At 38.3% G+C, this 20,493-nt stretch overlaps 1 protein-coding gene across 4 annotated transcripts in view; it reads left to right on the top strand.

Annotated features, from left to right (window-relative positions):
• CCDC146 (coiled-coil domain containing 146) overlaps nt 1-20,493 on the top strand; it is a 119,434-nt gene that overhangs the window by 542 nt on the left and 98,399 nt on the right. The gene's annotated exons all lie outside the window — the stretch shown is intronic.

Here is a 20,493-nt window from a genome sequence, read left to right as displayed (position 1 = left end):
TATATGGAAAATCCCTCAGCAGGAAAATAAAGAGCCAGATTGGCGGGGTTTTTGTTATATTCTTTTTAATAAAGGCAGAAGGAGAAGGAGAAGCAGTGGGACTCGATTGCAGGACGCTGGGATCTTGACCAGAGCCCAAGACCAACGCTTAAGGGACTGAGCCAGCCAGGCGCCCCAGGCTGGTGTTTTTTGGTGGATCCCTCTTTGATACCAAGTATAGGAATAGCATTAGAGTCCTCCCTCCTTCCTGATCCTAAGTAATCCTAAGCCAGTCGTTGGACAGGGTTTTAACTGCTTTCCCTTAAAATGAGATCAGTATTACTTTCCTTATTTTGCCTCAAAGAGTTTTTGCAAGGATCAGATCAGCTCTCTCTCTCTCTCTCTCTCCCATACAAATATATAAATCTTGAAAAAAAAAAAACAAAAAAAACCACAAACCTGAAGCTCGTGGCAAAAATGCAATAACTGGATTTACTGGGAGGTAGCGATAGAGAGATAGACTCGTGGGCCCAAGTCACAGAGTTTTCCACTAGCCATTATCTTTTTTATAAAATTCAGTGTTTTCATAAGCTATCCTTTCCTCTTTTCTGTCCTCCTAGTTCTTTCTCCCTCCTTATTCTCCTTCCTAGTTAGTGAAGGCTTATGATAAGTGCTAGCTTTTAGGTCCACCAAATTCCCACTGAATACTAGCTCTGTCCTTGACTTTGTGTTTCATTTGGTCATAATTATTCAGACTGATCTTCAAAGGGTCTTTTTAATGAAAACCCATGGGGATAACTTTGAAAATTTTTGAAAAAGACATTTGTTTAAGCAAATTGAGAATGCACTCACATTTGTTGTACACATGCCAAATATTTTTAGATTAAATAGGAATAAATACCTAGAAGATTATTTTGTTTCTGTGGTGAGATTTCCTTTTCTGAGACAAACCAAGTTCATGGAATTGGCAAGTGAACCATAATTGTCTCTGTGGCGAAATCTTTGTTTTCAAACAAAACTAAAGAAAATTAACTGAAATGCTACTTTTCTGATTACATTAACTTGAAACTGGAGAAAATGATATAAGATTAATATAGGATATTAAAAAGTTATTGATGCTTTAAAAATTCTTTTTTATTGAACATTACTTTTGTATCAAATCTGTCCACATGTCAATGACGACTAATAAAAATACTGCCTTCCATCTGTGTGACATTATAGATTTCAAAGAATGTTCACATGTGTCATCTTGTAGTATCCTCATAAAACACTCAGTTTAGCAGAGCAAATATTATTATCCTCACATTATAGATGAGGGAACAAATTCAGAAAGATTAAAATTAAATAATTAGAGAGTCTGGCCCTCTTCCCACTCTACTAAAAGGTCCTCTATCCTCCTGACCCCTTTGAAGAAAAGTAATTATTCATCAAATGAATGAAGAATCATAAATAACTTTTCATTCCTATGTTGTTCTTTTTTTTTTCAGCTGAAGTTGTAAAAATACCTTATAAGTAAACTCTTAAGGGGGAAAAGTTTATAATAACTGACACGCCCACCAGCAGTATATGTTCATGATGTATACATAGACATGCTGCTGGTGGGCACGTAAGTTGTTAAAAACTTTCCAGAGTTCATTTCAGCAGTATGCATAAAGCACTTGAAAAATATGTGTATCCATGACTTGGAAATTGTACTTTTGGGGATTTAATGTAAGCATAAAATTAGGGACATTCAAAAAAAACTTACATTCAAAGAATTTTGTTCTATAGAGTTACTTATGATATTAAAATAATGAAGTAACTTAAATGTCCAAAAATAGTAGGGTGTTATGTAAATCAGTATACATCTGGAATATTCTGCAGCAATTCAAAAATTATATTTTGAAGACTACTCAGTGATGTGGGAGCACTTCTATAATATAATTGTAAAGGAAAATCATCCAGTTCTTATTCTGTGTGTTTCTCCTTTACTCTCACACTACTACCACACTCATAACACTTCTTCTAACACTTTTGGCTACCACGTGTCTGAGGGGTTTTCCCGTAACAAGTAGTTTTCCAAGAAACAGGCAAGGTGTTCTACAGTTTGACTCTATTCTGACACTACATACCTGCAAATAGTGTCAGATCCCACAGGGTAAGAACTCAGTTCTATAAGACTGCTCTTACCCACTTGAGATGCTAATTACAAGTTGTGGGTCCTTAGGTTACCCACAACTTCTGTCTCGTTTGCCTACAAATCAGAGGTTCCCACAACTGCCTTCACAGTTTTGATGAACTTGCCAGAATGGTTCTCAGAACTGTTTACCAGTTTATTAAAAGATTTGATGAAAATGAATATGGATGAATAGATAGATAGATAGATAGATAGATAGATAGATATCTCCAAATGAAGAAAGAGATAGGGTGAGGTCTGGCAGGGTTCTGAGAACAGGACCTTCTGTCTCCCTGGAGTTGGGGTGTGTGTCTCTCCTTTTGTGGATGTGTTTGCCTAAATGGAAGCTCTACAAAACCCATACTATCGGGATTTTCATGGAGGCTTCATCATGTAGATATGATGGATCCTTAATTCCATTTTTAGCCCTCTTTCTTCTTAGGAGACTGGTGCAGAGCTGAAAACTCCAACCTTCTTATCATGGTTCGTACTCTCTAGTCCCTCATCCAAGAGCCACCCAAAGTCACCTCACTATAACAAAAGACATTTCTATCATCCCCAGAAATTACAAGGGTTTCAGGAGCCCTGTGCCAGGAGCCAAGGAGAGATCATCATATATTTTTTTCTATTATCTCACGGTAATATTAAGTGAAAAGAGTAGAATGCCAATTATATGTTTAGTATAATCCCAATTGTATAATATGATAATAATTTTATTTTTTTAAAGGTTTTATTTATTTGAGAGAGAGAGAGGGAATAAGAGAGAGAACATGAGAGGAGAGGGGTCAGCAGGAGAAACAGACTCCCTTGCTGAGCGGGGAGCCTGACTCCAGGAACATGACCCAAGCCGAAGGCAGTTGCTCAGCCAACTTAGCCACCCAGGTGCCCCAACAATAATAATTTTAAAAATTTATTTTATTTTATTATTTTTTAATAATTTTTAATTTTTTATTAACATATAATGTATTATTAGCCCCAGGGGTACAGGTCTGTGAATCGCCAGGTTTACACACTTCACAGCACTCACCATAGCACATACCCTCCCCAATGTCCATAACCCCACCACCCTCTCCCTAACCCCCTCCCCACCCCTCCACAACCCTCAGTTTGTTTTGTAAGATGGAGATTCTGTTATGGTTTGTCTCCCTCCCAATCCCATCTTGTTTCATAAAATAAAATTGTGTTTTAAAAAATATATCCCGTGGAAACAATTTCAACTTGGTAACAATGGTAATCTCCAAGTAGTAAAATAATGAATTATTTCATTTTTTGTGTATTTTCAATAATAAACATATATTACATTTATAATTTAAAAGTTTTAAAAGCACTTCATAAAATACATTGTTTCCTAAAACTAACTCAAATAATGAAATAGTTGAAGGATTTCTTACTATGTAAATGTAAATGCTGATAAAGATTTTACTTTAATAATTGATATTCAATAAATGGACAGCAGAGGGCATGAGTCAGTTTTCAGAAAAATGTAACTTAAATAGAATTCTGGGATTTTAGGTAGCTTCCTTTGAAATCATCACTGACATATAGACAGATTTGGTTATTTGTTTCTATGCCCATGATGTGCAGGAAAGTATCTGTGATTTAATGCAGTCAAACTTTTCCATTCTAAGCACCTTGAGAAGTTGCCTTCATTAGACATATTCTTGAGTACTTTGTATGTTAAAGCAATATGTATCTGAGATAACTTAAACAGAGCAGCTAGAGTTTACTCATAATACAAAAAATTTAAAAGCTAATTTTAGACAAGAGTTCTTGTATGTGCTAATGCTTAATTCCATTTCTACAATGTAGAAATTTTGTTTTCAACTATTCCACAGGAGTAGCATTGAATAGAAATTCCACTTACATTTTATGTATTTTGAGGCTATGCTGTTAGTTATGCATAGGTTCGAGATTAATGGTTTCCTGAGAAATTTCCTTTTTGTAGTTAAATAATGACCTTCTTTATCTCAAGTATTGCTGTCTTGTTATCTTCTTTTTAAATTAATTAATTTATTTATTTTTAATAAACATATAATGTATTTTGATTCCCAGGGGTACAGGTCTGTGAACTGCCAGGTTTATACATTTCATAACACTCATCATAGCACATACCCTCCCCAATGTCCATATCCCCACCACCCTCTCCCGTCCCCCCTCCCCCAGCAACCCTCAGTCTGTTTTTTGAGATTGAGTCTTTTATGGTTTGTCTCCCTCCCAATCCCATCTTCTTTCATTTTTTCTTTTTCTACCCCCCACACCTCCCACATTGCATCTCCACTTCATCATATCAGGGAGATCGTATGATAGTTGTCTTTCTCCAATTGACTTATTCCGCTAAGCATAATACCCTCTAGGTCCATCCACATCATCACAAATGGCAAGATTTCATTTCTTTTGATGGCTGCATAGTATTCCATTGTGTATATATACCACCTCTTCTTTATCCATTCATCTGTTGATGGACATCTAGGTTCTTTCCATAGTTTGGCTATTGTGGACATTGCTGTTATAAACATTTGGGTGCACGTGCCCCTTTGGAGCACCACGTTTGTATCTTTAGAATATATACCCAGTAGTGCAATCGGTGGGTCATAGGGTAGCTCTATTTTCAGTTTTTAGAGGAAGCTCCACACAGTTTTCCAGAGTGACTGCACCAGCTTGCATTCCCACCAACAGTGTAGGAGGGTTCCCCTCTCTCTGCATCCTCGCCACCATCTGTCATTTCTTGACTTGTTAATTTTAGCCATTCTGACTGATGTGAGGTGGTATATCATTGTGGTTTTGATTTCCATTCCCTGATGCCGAGTGATGTGGAGCATTTTTTCATGTGTCTGTTGACCATCTGGATGTCTTCTTTGCAGAAATGTCTGCTCATATCCTCTGCCCATTTCTTGATTGGATTATTTGTTCTTTGGGTGTTGAGTTTGCTAAGCTCTTTATAGATTTTGGATACTAGCCCTTTATCTGATATGTCATTTGCAAATATCTTCTCCCATTCTTTCAGTTGTCTTTTGGTTTTGCTAACTGTTTCCTTTCCTCCGCAAAGGCTTTTGATCTTGATGAAGTCCCAATAGTTCATTTTTGTCCTTGCTTCCCTTGCCTTTGGCAATGTTCCTAGGAAGAAGTTGTTGCTGCTGAGGTCAAAGAGGTTGCTGCCTGTGTTCTCCTCAAGGATTTTGATGGATTCCTTTCTCACATTAAGGTCCTTCATCCATTTTGAGTCTATTTTCATGTATGGTGTAAGGAAATAGTCCAATTTCATTTTTCTGCATGTGGCTGTCCAATTTTCCCAGCACCATTTGTTGAAGAGGCTGTCTTTTTTTCACTGGACATTCCTTCCTGCTTTGTCAAAAATTAGTTGACCATAGAGTTGAGGGTCTATTTCTGGGTTCTCTATTCTGTTCCATTGATCTATGTGTCTGTTTTTGTGCCAGTACCATGCTGTCTTGATGATGACAGCTTTGTAATAGAACTTGAAGTCTGGAATTGTGTTGCCACCAACTATGGCTTTCTTTTTCAATATTCCTTTGGCTATTCAAGGTCTTTTCTGGTTCCATATAAATTTTAGGATTGTTTGTTCTATTTCTTTGAAAAACATGGATGGGATTTTGATAGGGATTGCATTAAATGTGTAGATTGCTTTAGGTAGCATAGACATTTTCACAATATTTGTTCTTCCAATCCATGAGCATGGAACATTTTTCCATTTCTTTGTGTCTTCCTCAATTTCTTTCATGAGTACTTTATAGTTTTCTGAGTATAGATTCTTAGCCTCTTTGGTTAGGTTTATTCCTATGTATCTTATGGTTTTGGGTGCAATTGTAAATGAGACTGACACCTTAATTTCTCTTTCTTCTGTCTTGTTGTTAGTGTAAAGAAATACAACTGACTTCTGTGCATTGATTTTATATCCTGACACTTTACTGAATTCCTGTACAAGTTCTAGCAGTTTTGGAGTGGAGCCTTTTGGGTTTTCCACATATAGTATCATATCATCTGCAAAGAGTGATAGTTTGAATTCTTCTTTGCCGATTTGGATGCTTTTAATTTCTTGTTGTTGTCTGATTGCTGAGGCTAGGACTTCTAGTACTATGTTGAACAGCAGTGGTGATAATGGACATCCCTGCCGTGTTCCTGACCTTAGTGGAAAAGCTTTCAGTTTTTCTCCATTGAGAATGATATTTGCAGTGGGTTTTTCATAGACGGCTTTGATAATATTGAGGTATGTGCCCTCTATCCCCACACTTTGAAGAGTTTTATTCAGGAAGGGATGCTGCACTTTGTCAAAAGCTTTTTCAGCATCTATTGAGAATATCATGGTTCTTATTCTTTCTTTTATTAATGTATTGTATCACATTGATTGATTCGCAGATGTTGAACCAACCTTGCAGCCCTGGAATAAATCCCACTTGGTCATGGTGAATAATCTTTTTAATGTACTGTTGGATCCTATTGGCTAGTAGTTTGGTGAGAATTTTTGCATCTGTGTTCATCAAGGATATGGGTCTGTAATTCTCTTTTTTGATGGGATCCTTGTCTGGTTTGGGGATCAAGGCGATGCTGGCATCATAAAATGAGTTTGGAAGTTTTCCTTCCATTTCTATTTTTTGGAACAGTTTCAGGAGAATAGGAATTAATTCTTCTTTAAATATTTGGTAGAATTCCCCTGGGAAGCCGTCTGGCCCTGGGCTTTTGTTTGTTTGGAGATTTTTGATGACTGTTTCAATCTCCTTACTGGTTATGGGTCTGTTCAGGTTTTCTATTTCTTCCTGATTCAGTTGTGGTAGTTTATATGTCTCTAGAAATGTATCCATTTCTTCCAGATTGTATAATTTGTTGGCGTAGAGTTGCTCATAGTATGTTCTTATAATTGTTTGTATTTCTTTTGGTGTTGGTTGTGATCTCTCCCCTTTCATTCATGATTTTATTTATTTGGGTCCTTTCTCTTTTCTTTTTGATAAGTCTGGCCAGGGGTTTGTCAATCTTATTAATTCTTTCAAAGAACCAGCTCCTAGTTTCGTTGATTTGTTCTACTGTTTTTTTGGTTTCTATTTCATTGATTTCTGCTCTGATCTTTATGATTTCTCTTCTCCTGCTGGGTTTAGGCTTTCCTTGTTGTTCTTTCTCCAGCTCCTTTAGGTGTAGGGTTAGATTGTGTATTTGAGACCTTTCTTGTTTCTTGAGAAAGGCTTGAACTGCTATATATTTTCCTCTCAGGACTGCCTTTGTTGTGTCCCACAGATTTTGAACTGTTGTGTTTTCATTATCATTTGTTTCCATGAATTTTTTCAATTCTTCTTTAATTTCCTGGTTGCATTCTTTAGAAGAATGCTGTTTAGTCTCCATGTATTTGGGTTCTTTCCAAATTTCCTCTTGTGATTCAGTTCTAGCTTCAGAGCATTGTGGTCTGAAAATATGCAGGGAATGATCCCAATTTTTTGATACTGATTGAGACCTGATTTAGGACCCAGGATGTGGTCTATTCTGGAGAATGTTCCATGTGCACTAGAGAAGAATGTATATTCTGTTGCTTTGGGATGGAATGTTCTGAATATATCTGTGATGTTCATCTGGTCCAGTGTTTCATTTAACGCCTTTATTTCCTTGTTGATCTTTTGCTTAGATGATCTGTCCATTTTAGTGAGAAGAGTGTTAAAGTCCCCTACTATTATTGTATTATTGTCGATGTATTTCTTTGATTTTTGTTATTAATTGGTTTATATAGTTGGCTGCTCCCAGGTTAGGGGCATAGATATTTAAAATTGTTAGGTCTTCTTGTTGGACAGACCCTTTGAGTATGATATAGTGTCCTTCCTCATCTCTTATTATAGTTTTTGGCTTAAAATCTAATTGATCTGATATAAGGATTGCCACCCCAGCTTTCTTTTGATGTCCATTAGCATGGTAAATTGTTTTCCACCCCCTCACTTTAAATCTGGAGGTGTCTTCGGATCTAAAATGAGTTTCTTGTAGGCAGGATATTGATGTTTTGTTTTTTTGTTTTTTTGTTTTTTTGTTTTTATCCATTCTGATAACCTGTATCTTTTAACTGGGGCATTTAGCCCATTAACATTCAGGGTAACTATTGAGAGATATGAACTCAATGCCATTGTATTGCTTTTAAGGTGACTGTTACTGTATATTGTCTCTGTTTCTTTCTGATCTACTACTTTTAGGCTCTCTCTTTGCTTAGAGGACCCCTTTCAATATTTCCTGTAGAGCTGGTTTGGTGTTTGCAAATTCTTTCAGTTTTTGTTTGTCCTGGAAGCTTTTTATCTCTCCTTCTATTTTCAATGGTAGCCTAGCTGGATATAGTATTCTTGGCTGCATGTTTTTCTCGTTTAGTGCTCTGAATATACCATGCCAGTTCTTTCTGGCCTGCCAGGTCTCTGTGGATAGGTCTGCTGCCGATCTAATGTTTTTACCCTTATATGTTACAGGCTTCTTTTCCCAGGTGGCTTTCAGGATTTTCTCTTTGTCACTAAGACTTGTAAATTTTACTATCAGGTGATGAGGTGTGGACCTACTTTTATTGATTTTGAGGGGCATTCTTAGCATCTCCTGATTTTGATGTTTGTTCCCTTTGCCATATTAGGGAAATTCTCTACAATAACACTCTCCAATATACCTTCTGCTCCCCTCTCTCTTTCTTCTTCTTCTGGAATCCCAATTATTCTAATGTTGTGTCATCTTATGGTGTCACTTATCTCTCAAATTCTCTCCTCATGGTCCAGTATTTGTTTGTCTCTCTTTTGCTCAGCTTCTTTATTCTCTGTCATTTGGTCTTCTATGTCACTAATTCTTTCTTCTGCCTCATTTATCCTAGCAGTAAGAGCTTCCATTTTTTATTGCACCTCATTAATAGCTTTTTTTATTTCAACTTGGTTAGATTTTAGTTATTTTATTTCTCCAGAAAGGGCTTTTATCTCTTTCGAGAGTGTTTCTCTAATATCTTCTATGCCTTTTTCAAGCCCGGCTAGAACCTTGAGAATCGTCATTCTGAACTCTAGATCTGCCATATTACCAATTACCAATGTCTGTATTGATTAGGTCTCCAGCCTTCGGTACTGCCTCTTGCTCTTTTTTTTTGTGGTGAGGTTTTCCCGCCTTGTCATTTTGTCCAGATAAGATTTGCTTTCTCCTCCTCTGGAATTCCACTGTTTTCCTTGGTGAGTGAAGTTGGTCTTGGCTGGCTTTCTTGTTGATCTTCTGGGGGAGGGGCCTGTTGTAGTGATTCTCAAGTATCTTTGCCCCAGGTGGAATTGCACCACCCTTACCAGGGGCCGGGCTGAGTAATCCATTCCAGTTTGCTTTGGGGAGCTGTTGTTCCCTGAGCGCTTTTGGTAGAGTTCTGGAGGATGGGAATGAAAATGGCGGCCTCCCAATCTCTGGCCCGGAGGAGCCAAGAGCTCGGGATCCTGCTCCTCAGTGTGCCCTCTGAGAAAAGCGCCCAACCGTCCCTGTCTCCCTGGCCTCTGGCTGCGCTTGGGGGAAAGCACTCAGTCGCTCGCACTTGGAGAAAAGTGCCCAGTCGCTTCTGTCTCCGTGGCCTCCAGCCGTGCTCCGAACTCACCCAGCCTGCAGACCTGTTCAAGGTAAGCCCGAGTTGAGAGCTCACTCCTTGGCTTTGTTGCTGTTGCCGGCTTCCCCGCTCTACTACCTGTGAGCTCTGTGACACTCAGACACCCCCAGACCTTTTGTGACCCCGCAGGTCCTGGGGTTATGCTGCCTCCACGTGCACTTCCCCCAGTTTAGCCTCTGGAGCGATGTCCCCCCATGGAGCAAACTTTTAAAAGTCCTGATTTGGGGGGCACCAGGCTGGCTCAGTGGGTTAAGCTTCTGCCTTCGGTTCAGGTCATGATCTCAGGGTCCTGGGATCAAGCCCCTCATCGGGCTTTCTGCTCAGCGGGGAGCCTACTTCCTCCTCTCTCTTCCTGCCTCTCTGCCTGCTTATGATCTCTGTCTGTCTGTCAAATAAATAAATAAAATCTTAAAAAAAAAAAAAGTCCTGATTTTGTGCTCCGTTGCTCTGCCGATTGCCGGGAGCCGGCCCCTGCCCCACTGCGGTCTATCTTCCAGTCACTTTGGATTCACTTCTCCGCAGATCCTACCTTTCAGAAAGCAATCGATTTTCTGTTTCTAGAATTGTTGCTCTTCTTCTCTTCAATTTCCTGTTGGATTTGTAGGTGTTTGCAATGGTTAGATAAGCTATCTAGCTGATCTCCTGCTACCTGATGTTGTCTCAGCCTACTACTTCTCCGCCATCTTGACTCGCACCCCCCTTATTATATATTTTTATCTAATAATATTTTCATCCCTTTACTTCAAGCCTGTGACACTATATTTGGGACTTGTGTCTTATAAACAGAACACAGCAAGATATTTTAAAACCAATTTGAGAATCTTTCTCAACAGGTAAATTAATCCACTTTATAATTTTTGTAATCACTGTTACATTTATATGCATTCTTGCCAGCTTATTTTGTGTTTTCTATTAATCTTGCCTTTTTGCTTTTTGGGGGAGGGGTCCTCTACTTTCTTCATTAATTTAGTCTGTATATTTTTCTTTATTCACCTTTTCCTCCATATAATTTGGAAGGCTATTTCTTTTCTTCTAATCATTATCCTTGGATTTTTGGCATACTCTCTTGACTTAGCAGAAGCCTGATCAATCAGTATCTTCCTCCTTCTCTTGAACAGTGAAATTCTTTAACATCAGTCTTCTCCCTTCTGTCTTCCATGTCATTTATTCCCTTGTATAGTTTAGTTTAGTAGTTGTTATTATTATCATTTTAGAGTGAGCAAGCATGAGTTGGGGACAGAGGCAGAGGGAGAGAGAGAGAATCGTAAGCAGGCTCCATGCTCAGCACAAAGCCTGGCACAAGGTTTGATCTCACAATCCTGAAATCATGACCTGAGCCAAAATCAAGAGTCAGTCACTTAACTGTCTAAGCCAGGCTTGCTCCCCTATTATTGTTTTTTATATTTTGTGCTCATTTAGATTTAGCAACATTTAAGAATTTATTTGCTCACCTCTTTCCTTCTAGATTTAGTTTTGTTTTTACTGAAGTGTATCTTTATATATATATTTAATGAGTCTTTGAGTTATTTCTTCAGATTTTGTCTCTAAATGTCTTTATTTTGCCCTTACTCTTAAATAACTAGTTGACAGTTACTGTCTCTCAGTACTTTGAAGTGGTACACTTTTTGCTAATGAGAAGTCTAAATCTTCTGTCTGTCTAATTTAGTGCCTTTGTAGAGAAACTGCCTTTTCTCTCTGGTTGCTTTTAGAATTTTTTTCTTTGTTTTGATAGCCTACAGTTTTCATACTTTGTGTAAATTCTTTTCTTTTTGTTGCTTTGCTTTGTTTTATAGTTACTGAGGTATAATTTAAACACAGTAAAATCCACCCTTTTGGGGTGGACATTTCTATCAATTTTGGCAGATGTATACAGTGATGTAGCCACATGACAATCAAGATGTAGAATTTTTCCATCACTGTCAAAAGTTCCCTCATACTACTTTGTAGTCATTTCTTCTCCCCCAGCATCCAGCCCCTGGCAAATACTTGATCTGTTAGCTGTCCCAATACTTTTGCCTTTTCCAGGAACTTCTAAAACGAAATCATATAGTACATAGCCTTTTGACTTAATATAATGTATTTGAGATTCACCCACACTATTGTATGTGTCAATAGTTTATTCATTTTTATTTCTTTTTTTTTAATTCATTTTTATTTCTGAGTCATATTCCATTGTATGAATGTACCACAATCTGTTTATATATCCCTTAAGTTGATATTTGGGTTGTTTCCAGTTTGGAGTGAATATTAATAAAACCAATGTAAACATTTGTGTACAGTTTTTGAATAGATACATATCCTCCTTCCCCCTGAATAAATACATATGAATGAATGGCTGGGTCATTTGGTAAATGTATGTTTAACTTTATAATAAGTAAGTTGTTGTCCAAAGGAGCTATACAGCTTTGCATTCTCACTAGCAATATGTGAGAGTTCAGTTACTCCATGTCTTCACCAACACTTGGTGTTGTCACTTTCTAAAAAACACTCTAATAAGTGTGGTTGTATCTCATTGTGATTTTTAATTGGATTTCCCCAATTACTAATGAAGTAAGCATATTTTTTTTAAAAATTTTATTTATTTATTTGACAGACAGAGATCACAAGTAGGCAGAGAGGCAGACAGAGAGAGAGGGGGGAAAGCAGGCTCCCTGCTGAGCAGAGAGCCCAATGCGGGGCTTGATCCCAGGACCCTGGGATCATGACCTAAGCCAAAGGCAGAGGCTTTAACCCACTGAGCCACACAGGTGCCCCTGAAGTAAGCATATTTTCATATTCTTATTTGCCATTTGTATATCTTAGGTTAAGTATATGTTCAAATCTTTTGCCCACTTTTTAAATCAGTCTATTTGATTTCCTATTATTAAGCTATGAGATTTCTTTTATATATATATATGTATACATATATATATATATATAAAAGATTTTTATTTATTTATTTGACAGAGATTACAAGTAGGCAGAGGAGATAGGCAGAGAGAGAGGAGGAAGCAGGCTCCCCGTCGAGCAGAGAGCCTGATGTGGGGCTCGATCCCAGGACCCTGGGACCATGACCTGAGCCAAAGGCAGAGGCTTTAACCCACTGAGCCACTCAGGCACCCCTAAGCTATGAGATTTCTTAATATATTGTCCATACTAGTCTTGTGATAGATAAATTATTTGCATGTATTTTCTTCCCATCTGTGATTTTTGTTTTCAGTTTCCCAATACTGTCTTCCAAAGAGCAGAACTCTTAGATTTTAAAAAGTCCAATTTATCTATTTTTCTCTTTTATGATTTGTGGTTTTGTGTCCAATCTAAAAACAAAAACAAAAAACAAACAAAAACAAAAAATCTTTCTCCAAACCAAGGTTGTGAATAGTGAATATTTTCTTCTGAACACTTTTTACTTTTAGATTTTACATTTAGTCATATACCTCATTTCAAGTTACTTTTTGTAAATGATAGAGGGTATGGTTTGAGGTGCATCTTTTTACATAAGAATGTCCAGTTGTCCAGTATCATTTGCTGAAAAATATGATCTTCTTAATGGATTAAAAAAAGTTTAGCAAAATTCAATACACTTCCTGTTAGAAACTTCCAACAAACTTGGAATAAAATGACACTTCCTCCACCTGGTACAGGCAGCTATGGAAATTTTCACTTCATACCATATTGAACTATGAAAGACTGAATGCTTTCCCTGTTAAGATGTGCAACAAAGGAGCACCTGGGTGGCTCAGTTGGTTAAGCGGCTGGCTTCAGCTCAGGTCATGATCCCAGGGTCCTGGGATTGAGTTCCACATCTCTGCTGAGCAGAGAGCCTGCTTATCCCTCTCCCTCTCCCTGCCACTCTGCCTGCTTGTGCTCTCTATTTGTCAAATAAATAAATAAATGATCTTTAAAAAAAAAAAAAAAAGAAAGAAAGAAAAGGATGTGGAACAAAGGGAGACTGTTCATTCACCACTTTTGTTCTGCATTGTACTAAACATCCTATATAGTATAATAAGGCAATAAAAAGAAATAAAAGGAATCTACATTGGAAAGGAAGAAGTAAAATTGTGTTTATTTGCAGATAGCATGATCATGTGAATAGAAAATTCTAAGGAATATTGTGCAAAGCTACTGAATTAATAAAAATGTTTCACAAGGCTACAAAATACAAGGTCAATGACAAAAACCAATTTTATTTCTTTTCTTGTGAAGATTTTCTTTGTTTGTTAGAGATGGTGCACATGCACGAGAGAGAGCATGAGCAGGGGAGAGGAGCAGAAGGAGAGAGAGAGGCAGACTCCTCACGGAGCAGGAAGCCCAATGCAGGGCTCAATCCCAGGACCCTGAGATCACAACCTGAAGGCAGATGCTTAACCAACTGAGTCACCCAAGCACCCCACCAATTTTATTTCTAAGGACTAACAATGACATTTGGAAATCAAAATTGAAAAATAATATCATTTATAATAACATACAAAATGTGACATACTTAGGGATAAAGTTAACAAAACATATACAAGACATATCTTCTGAAAACCATAAGACATTGCTATAAAAAACTGAAGATGACCTAAATAACTGGGGAGAAAAACCAAATTCAAGAAAAATAAGACTCAACATTAAGATGGCATATTGCCCCACACTGATGTATTGATTTGTTGCTCAGTTAAAATTGCAGCAGGCTTTTTTAAAGATAGAAATTGACAGGTTCCTTCTAAAATATGTATGGAAATAAAAATACATAGTATAGCCAAAACAATTTTGAGAAAAAACTAAGTTTGAGGATTTATACTACGTCATTTTAATACTTACTACAGAGCTTTGATAATCAAGACAATATTATATTGGTATTAGAATAGATATAAATCAATGGGACAGCATAGAGAACATAGAAATAGACCTACACACATTTAGTTAATTGATATTTGGAAAAGGTACTATGATAATTCAATGGGAAGAGGATATTTTCCTAACAAACGGTGCTGAACCACTAGATATCCATATATCCCTCACCTCCCCAAAGAATATCAATCCTTACTTCACACCATACACAAAAACTTGACAGAGATAAAAGATGCAAGTAGAAGAGCTAAAACTCTTGAAGTTCTAGAAGAAAATATAGGGGGAAAATCTTGTGACCTTGAGTTTGGCAAAGATTTCTTAAGGTACAAAATGTGAACCATAAAAGAGAAAAAAATGATACATTGGATTTCCTCAAAATTAAAAAAAATTTTCTTCAAAAAGACAATCCTAAGAAAATGAAAAGATTGGGAGAGATTGAGAGAAAATATCTACAAAACATATTAATAAAATAATTGTATCCCAAAGACACAAAGAATGCTTACAATATTAGTAGGGAGCAAAAGAACCTGATTTTTTTACTGGGCAAAAAGTAGTAAGTAGACACTTCATCTAAGAAGATATGTAAATGGCAGATAAGCCCATAAAAGACCTTCCACATTAAGTAGTCTTATGGAAATGGAAATTAAAACCACAAATTAAAAATCAAAATTAGATGCCACTACACATCCAGCAGAATGGATAAAAATACTGACATTATCAAGTGTGAAAGGACATGGATCAATGGGAACCTTGGTGTCCACTTTTTCCTGGTGTGAATATAAAATCACAGAGCCACTTTGGAAGACAATTGGACAGTTTTATATTGAGTTAAACATATACTTACCATATGACCCAGTAATCCCATTCCTAGATATTTACCCAGGAAAAATGAAAACATACATTCACATGAAGACTTCTACTCAAATGTTTATAGCAAAGTCAAATGTCTATCAGCTGGTGAATTGGCAAATAAATTGTGGTGCATCTGTACATTGTGATATCACTCGGCAATAAAAGGAATGAAATACTGATGCCCACAGCAATGTAGGTGAACCTCAAAAACCCTCTGCTAAATTATAGAAGCCAGAAAAAGCTATGATTCTATTTACATAAAATACTGGAAAAAGTAAGACTAGTTGTTACTAGGTACCTGGGATGGCAGGCGTGGAGATAGGACAGGGCACGGATCATAAAGGCACACAGAGGAAGCTTTTAGAGCTCATGGCATCATAAGCATGGTAGGAAGGTGCACACATGAGTTGTGTCTTTCCACAATGTCAGCTTTAGTCAATCACAAAGCAAGGTTAAATCACAATGATAAAGCAGACTCGGGATTCCAAACTCAATGACATCTCCCCATGTGATTAAACGTGGCTTCTTACATGGCACACAGAGCAGGATAGAAGACAAGCCATATAACAAACAAGATAACAGAAAGGAGCGGGAAGTGAACGAACCAAATGTGAACTCAGTTTGTGGGTGTGCCGCTGAGATAAGGCCTGAGTCTGGTCCGGGTCAGCGCTCCGCAATCATTCCTTCTCATGATCAGCAGGGAAGGCTCTTGGTTCTGTTTGGAGAACAGAATTGGGCAAAACCATCGGTGGCAATTGCCTTTTTTAAGTGGTCAGATGTAGAAGGGTCAGGTCTGAGGAGTCTGACAGTTTGTTGCCAAAATCCTTCCCTTTTTAAAGGGATTTAATCAGTTTTGGATTTCTGCAGACCTCCTCTGGTTCAGCTGGTTATCAGTTCTGGGGTGTCGTCAGCTGACATTGGTCCTGGCAATATCTCCTAGCTGCAGTACCTTAACTGCTTGCGTCATTGCTTGACGCAGGTTCCTGCTTGACATGAGAGACTCCATTTTGCTCTCTACAAAATAAGAATGTTTGTGGCAGCGATTACCCAACTGTCAATATGTGTAAAAACTCATATTGTACTCTTAAAATTATGAGTTTTATTGCACATAAATTGTATCTCCATTAAGCTGACTAAAAGAACCCCAGGTAATTCTACTTTTTCTCTCTTCCTCTTAGGCAGGAGCCCCAAGTTCAGTGTTACTAGATAGCATTGTGGCTTCAGGATGGTTGCCAGTGGCTGCTGTCTGACCATGCTGACTCACCTTGAGATATGCATCCACCTGGGTCTCACACTTGGTTCTCCTGGCCGGTATCTTTGAGAATTCTGCCTCTTTCTCTGGTTCTCAGTGGCATGCACCGCAAAGCTTTCCGAAGCCGTGTCTTTCATCACAATGTCAAGGGTGCTTGGGATGTAGCGCTCTCGGCTAGCCTTCAGTACATCTCCCTGGCCACTATGTGGACTGTCTTGGACCTTCTCCACCTACTGCTTTAGCACGAGCAGGTGTAGGATCAGTAATCGTATGCAGCCTTGTCACATCCTCAGCCTCTCACCTGAGAGAAGGGGCACATGATCTCTTCAATGTTCTCAAATGTCCGAGTTCCACTATTTCGCTTCCTGAGCCTTGTCCCGGGCAGACTAGAGGCCTCAGGGGCCTACGCCAACTCTTCTTGTTCCCCAGTTCAGAGAGGGTTTTTGTTGTTGTTGTTGTTTATTTTTACTTCTAACTTCCTCCACCAATGTAAAGGAGGAAAATTGGTTTGGTAAATATTTTTCTAAAGTTATAATGAATGTAAGAAGCTTTGCTTTTAGAGGAAGGAAAGAAATTGAGTAAGGGATGCTGCCCAAGGGGAGGAAGCTTGAAGGGGAGATCTGCCAAGGGCCAGGGGAAGCCTGAGGACAGGAAGTACTTATGCAATGAAAAGAGGAGACTGTGAAATTTCTAGACACGGGCAAGGGAACTTTGCCCTCTTATTGTCTAAAGCTGGCCCTGCCCTGACTAAGAGTTGACATGTTCTTTTAAGGACCCAAATACTTCACAAATACAAAGATTTCACCATACCCAATATCCTACATCATCTTTCTTTCTCTAGATGAAAACATTTCATAGTGGGATTTCAAGGTTAGGCTTACCAGGACTCTCACACAAGAGCCCAAGGATGTATTCTAGGACAAATTCATGCTAGAAGAGCCCCAACCTATAGATTCCTAAACCATTTGACCCAGTCCCAGGCAGACATCTGTTTATTTGATCCCTGTCAAAATTATTTAAGGCTTTCACATGAAAGAAAGAAAAAAAAAACACACACACAAAAAACAAAAACAAAAAAACCCAGACAGTGGTGGGAGGGAGCTAACATTTATTGAGGACTACATGCTGGGTCTGGACTGAGATTTTGTTCCATTTAATCTTCCCAACAACTCTTAAATCATCTTGTAGTTGAAGAAATAGCCACTTAGAGGTTACATATCTTGCCCAAGGTCACACAGGAAGGGGAAGAATGAGATTCAAGCCTGAGCTGATGAACTTCAAAGTATTCATTTTCCATTACCCCATGCTGGCATCCTGTAGACTAAGTTAAAGCCACTAATCCTAGTCTTAGATGAAATGACAAGAGGAAGAGGAGGAGGACAAACACCACTATGACGAAGAAGGGAGGAGCCAGGGCTGTTGCATTTGGGAAGCAGCGACGATAGCCCATACTACACGAAATTCTTTCCTAAGGAAACAGACCCATCTAAACTCACAATTTCTATTGACTAGCGTGTGGGGAACAGGAAAGGGGTAAATCAAAGAGAAGGTTTGCAAAGCAATGACAGACAGGACATATAGACTAGTTTTGTAAGGCTATGAATGTGCTATCAGGTATTCTTTTTAAAAATTTAAGCAAAGGTGACAGAAGAATTTGAAAAACATGCGTGTTTTTGTAACAAAAGTAAGGAATGGAGTGCAGGAATAACACTGCAGTGTGAAGATTCTAGATTGCACGTAAACATATAGAATATCTGATTCACAGACCTTCTGGAAGACTATCAGCTTTAGACCTACTTGAGCATTCCAAACCTCCCACAGGATTTGGAACTGTTTCTGCTCACTACCGAATTATTTGGTAACTATTAAGGGAACTGATAGGGCCTCTCAGCCATCCTTTGAGATTCTAAAGCCTGAATGGACTTGCAGAATGACTGTAAATTATTGTGGATATGAGACCAGTGCTTCTTGCCACACTCTGCATAAGGGAAAGATTTCCTCTGGTTTGTAACTATAGCAACCAGTTCTGTAGCCCATTGTTTTGCACAGCTCCCATCTTGCCACTTCATGGACAGTCTAATAATCACTGTTCTATCGGAACTGTCTTTAATTGACTTACATTGTATTGACCTTCTCCTTGCTAAAGGGGGTCTTAGCTTTACACCTTTGCAGTGACAGAATCAAATTCATTTAGCCTGCTGTATCCTTGATCCTGCTTTCCATTATTGGAGGTTAGAGCAAAGGGCTTTACCAAGGCCATGGCAAGAATCCTATACAGAATAAAAGTGTAAGGGATTTTGAGCCAGTGGACATGAGTTTGAATAAATACTGACATTTATTGCTGATCACTTATTGTGATCGTGGGCACATCACTTACATTCTCCAGCCTTCAATTTCCTTTTCTGTAAAATGGAGACAATAATAGTTATGAAATGGTTGTTACAAGAACAGAGTGAAATAATATGAAGGAAAGCTTCATTTCAGCTGTGAAGGGCTATATAACTGTCATTACTAAGTGCAGAGGTGCGCACGACTAGGCAGGAGTGCCCACCTGCTGAGGAGGACACCCAGGAGCATTACACTAGAGACAAGAATCACGTCTGTTTCTATGACAGCCTTCCACATGGATGGTCTTCCCATCATGACCCTATATGTTATACCCATTCACAAATGAGTAATATGAAGCTCATTTCGGCTGTGTGGGTTTCTGAGAAAAAGAAAAAATAATAGGTTTTATTTTTATTTATTCATTTGACAGACAGAGATCACAAGTAGACAGAGAGAGGGTGAAGCAGGCTCCCTGCCAAGTAGAGAGCCCAATGCTAGGGGTCTTCTTGGTCTAGCCCGATGCTTGGGCTCGATCCCAGGACCCCAAGATCATGACCTGAGCCGAAGGCAGGGGCCTAACCCACTGAGCCATCCAGGCACCCCAGAAAAAATAATGAGTTTTAAAGAGAAGGTATAACTTTTCTCGGGTCTGTGTCTGGGGTTGGAGGGTAGCATGCAAAGGGAAGCAAAAAGGACAATGAAATTAGTTGGGAGAAGGCCTAGAGCTCTCTCAGCTTTTTGCCCTCCCTAGGAGGGAGCATATCCTATGACAGTCTTTGGTTCTCTGGGATCGTGGGCCGTGAACAGGCTCCTCATTGGTTACACATGCATATAATATAAGACTTAACTAATACTGTGAACATTTACTTTAAGGCTAGATATGCACTTGGAGCTTCCTCTCAAGAATTTTTTTTTTATGTCTGTGTATATGTGTCTGTATATAGGTGTGTTTTTAACCCACATTGTTACTTTAACACTTCAGTTATGAGGGAAATTTTAGCTGTACATACTGAACTGCAATGGTTTTACTTCTTCTCTACCAGATTGGAATTTTTTTTGCAGGGTTTTTTGTTTTGTTTTGTTTTGTTTCGTTTGAGGGAGAGAGGTTTTTTTTTTATTTTTTCTTTTTTTTTTTTAAGAACAGGAAGAAGTTGTGGTTTGATTTGTTAGGTTTGTTTCGAATGACAAAGCTTTTTTACCCTCCTTCTTAAAAACAGGACCTGAAGTCTGTATCTTTAAAAAATGTTTCAAGTCTAACCATGTCTTTGTATAATAATAATGGGGATTATGTAATTGTACAGGAAAAAAAAAAGCTCTACCCATGAACAAGTGCAGTGATTGTTGCATTTAGGACTCCTGAGCTGGTAGTATCTGGTGATGTTGTTGTTGGATTAAGTGGATCTGAGGTAACTGTAGGCTGCATCTGGAATCCGTTGCGTAATATTCTGAGCCTGTGATGTGTAGACCAGAGGCCTTTCAGAAAGGGGCTTTGATGCTGACTTTTAATCTTATCTCTAAAAGAGAACATGT

This window comes from Mustela erminea, chromosome 11 (genome assembly GCF_009829155.1).
Source record: "Mustela erminea isolate mMusErm1 chromosome 11, mMusErm1.Pri, whole genome shotgun sequence".
In the NCBI taxonomy this organism is placed as follows: Eukaryota; Metazoa; Chordata; class Mammalia; order Carnivora; family Mustelidae; genus Mustela; species Mustela erminea.
Note: the sequence above shows the minus strand (reverse complement) of the source record. Positions and strands in the feature narration are given on the sequence as shown.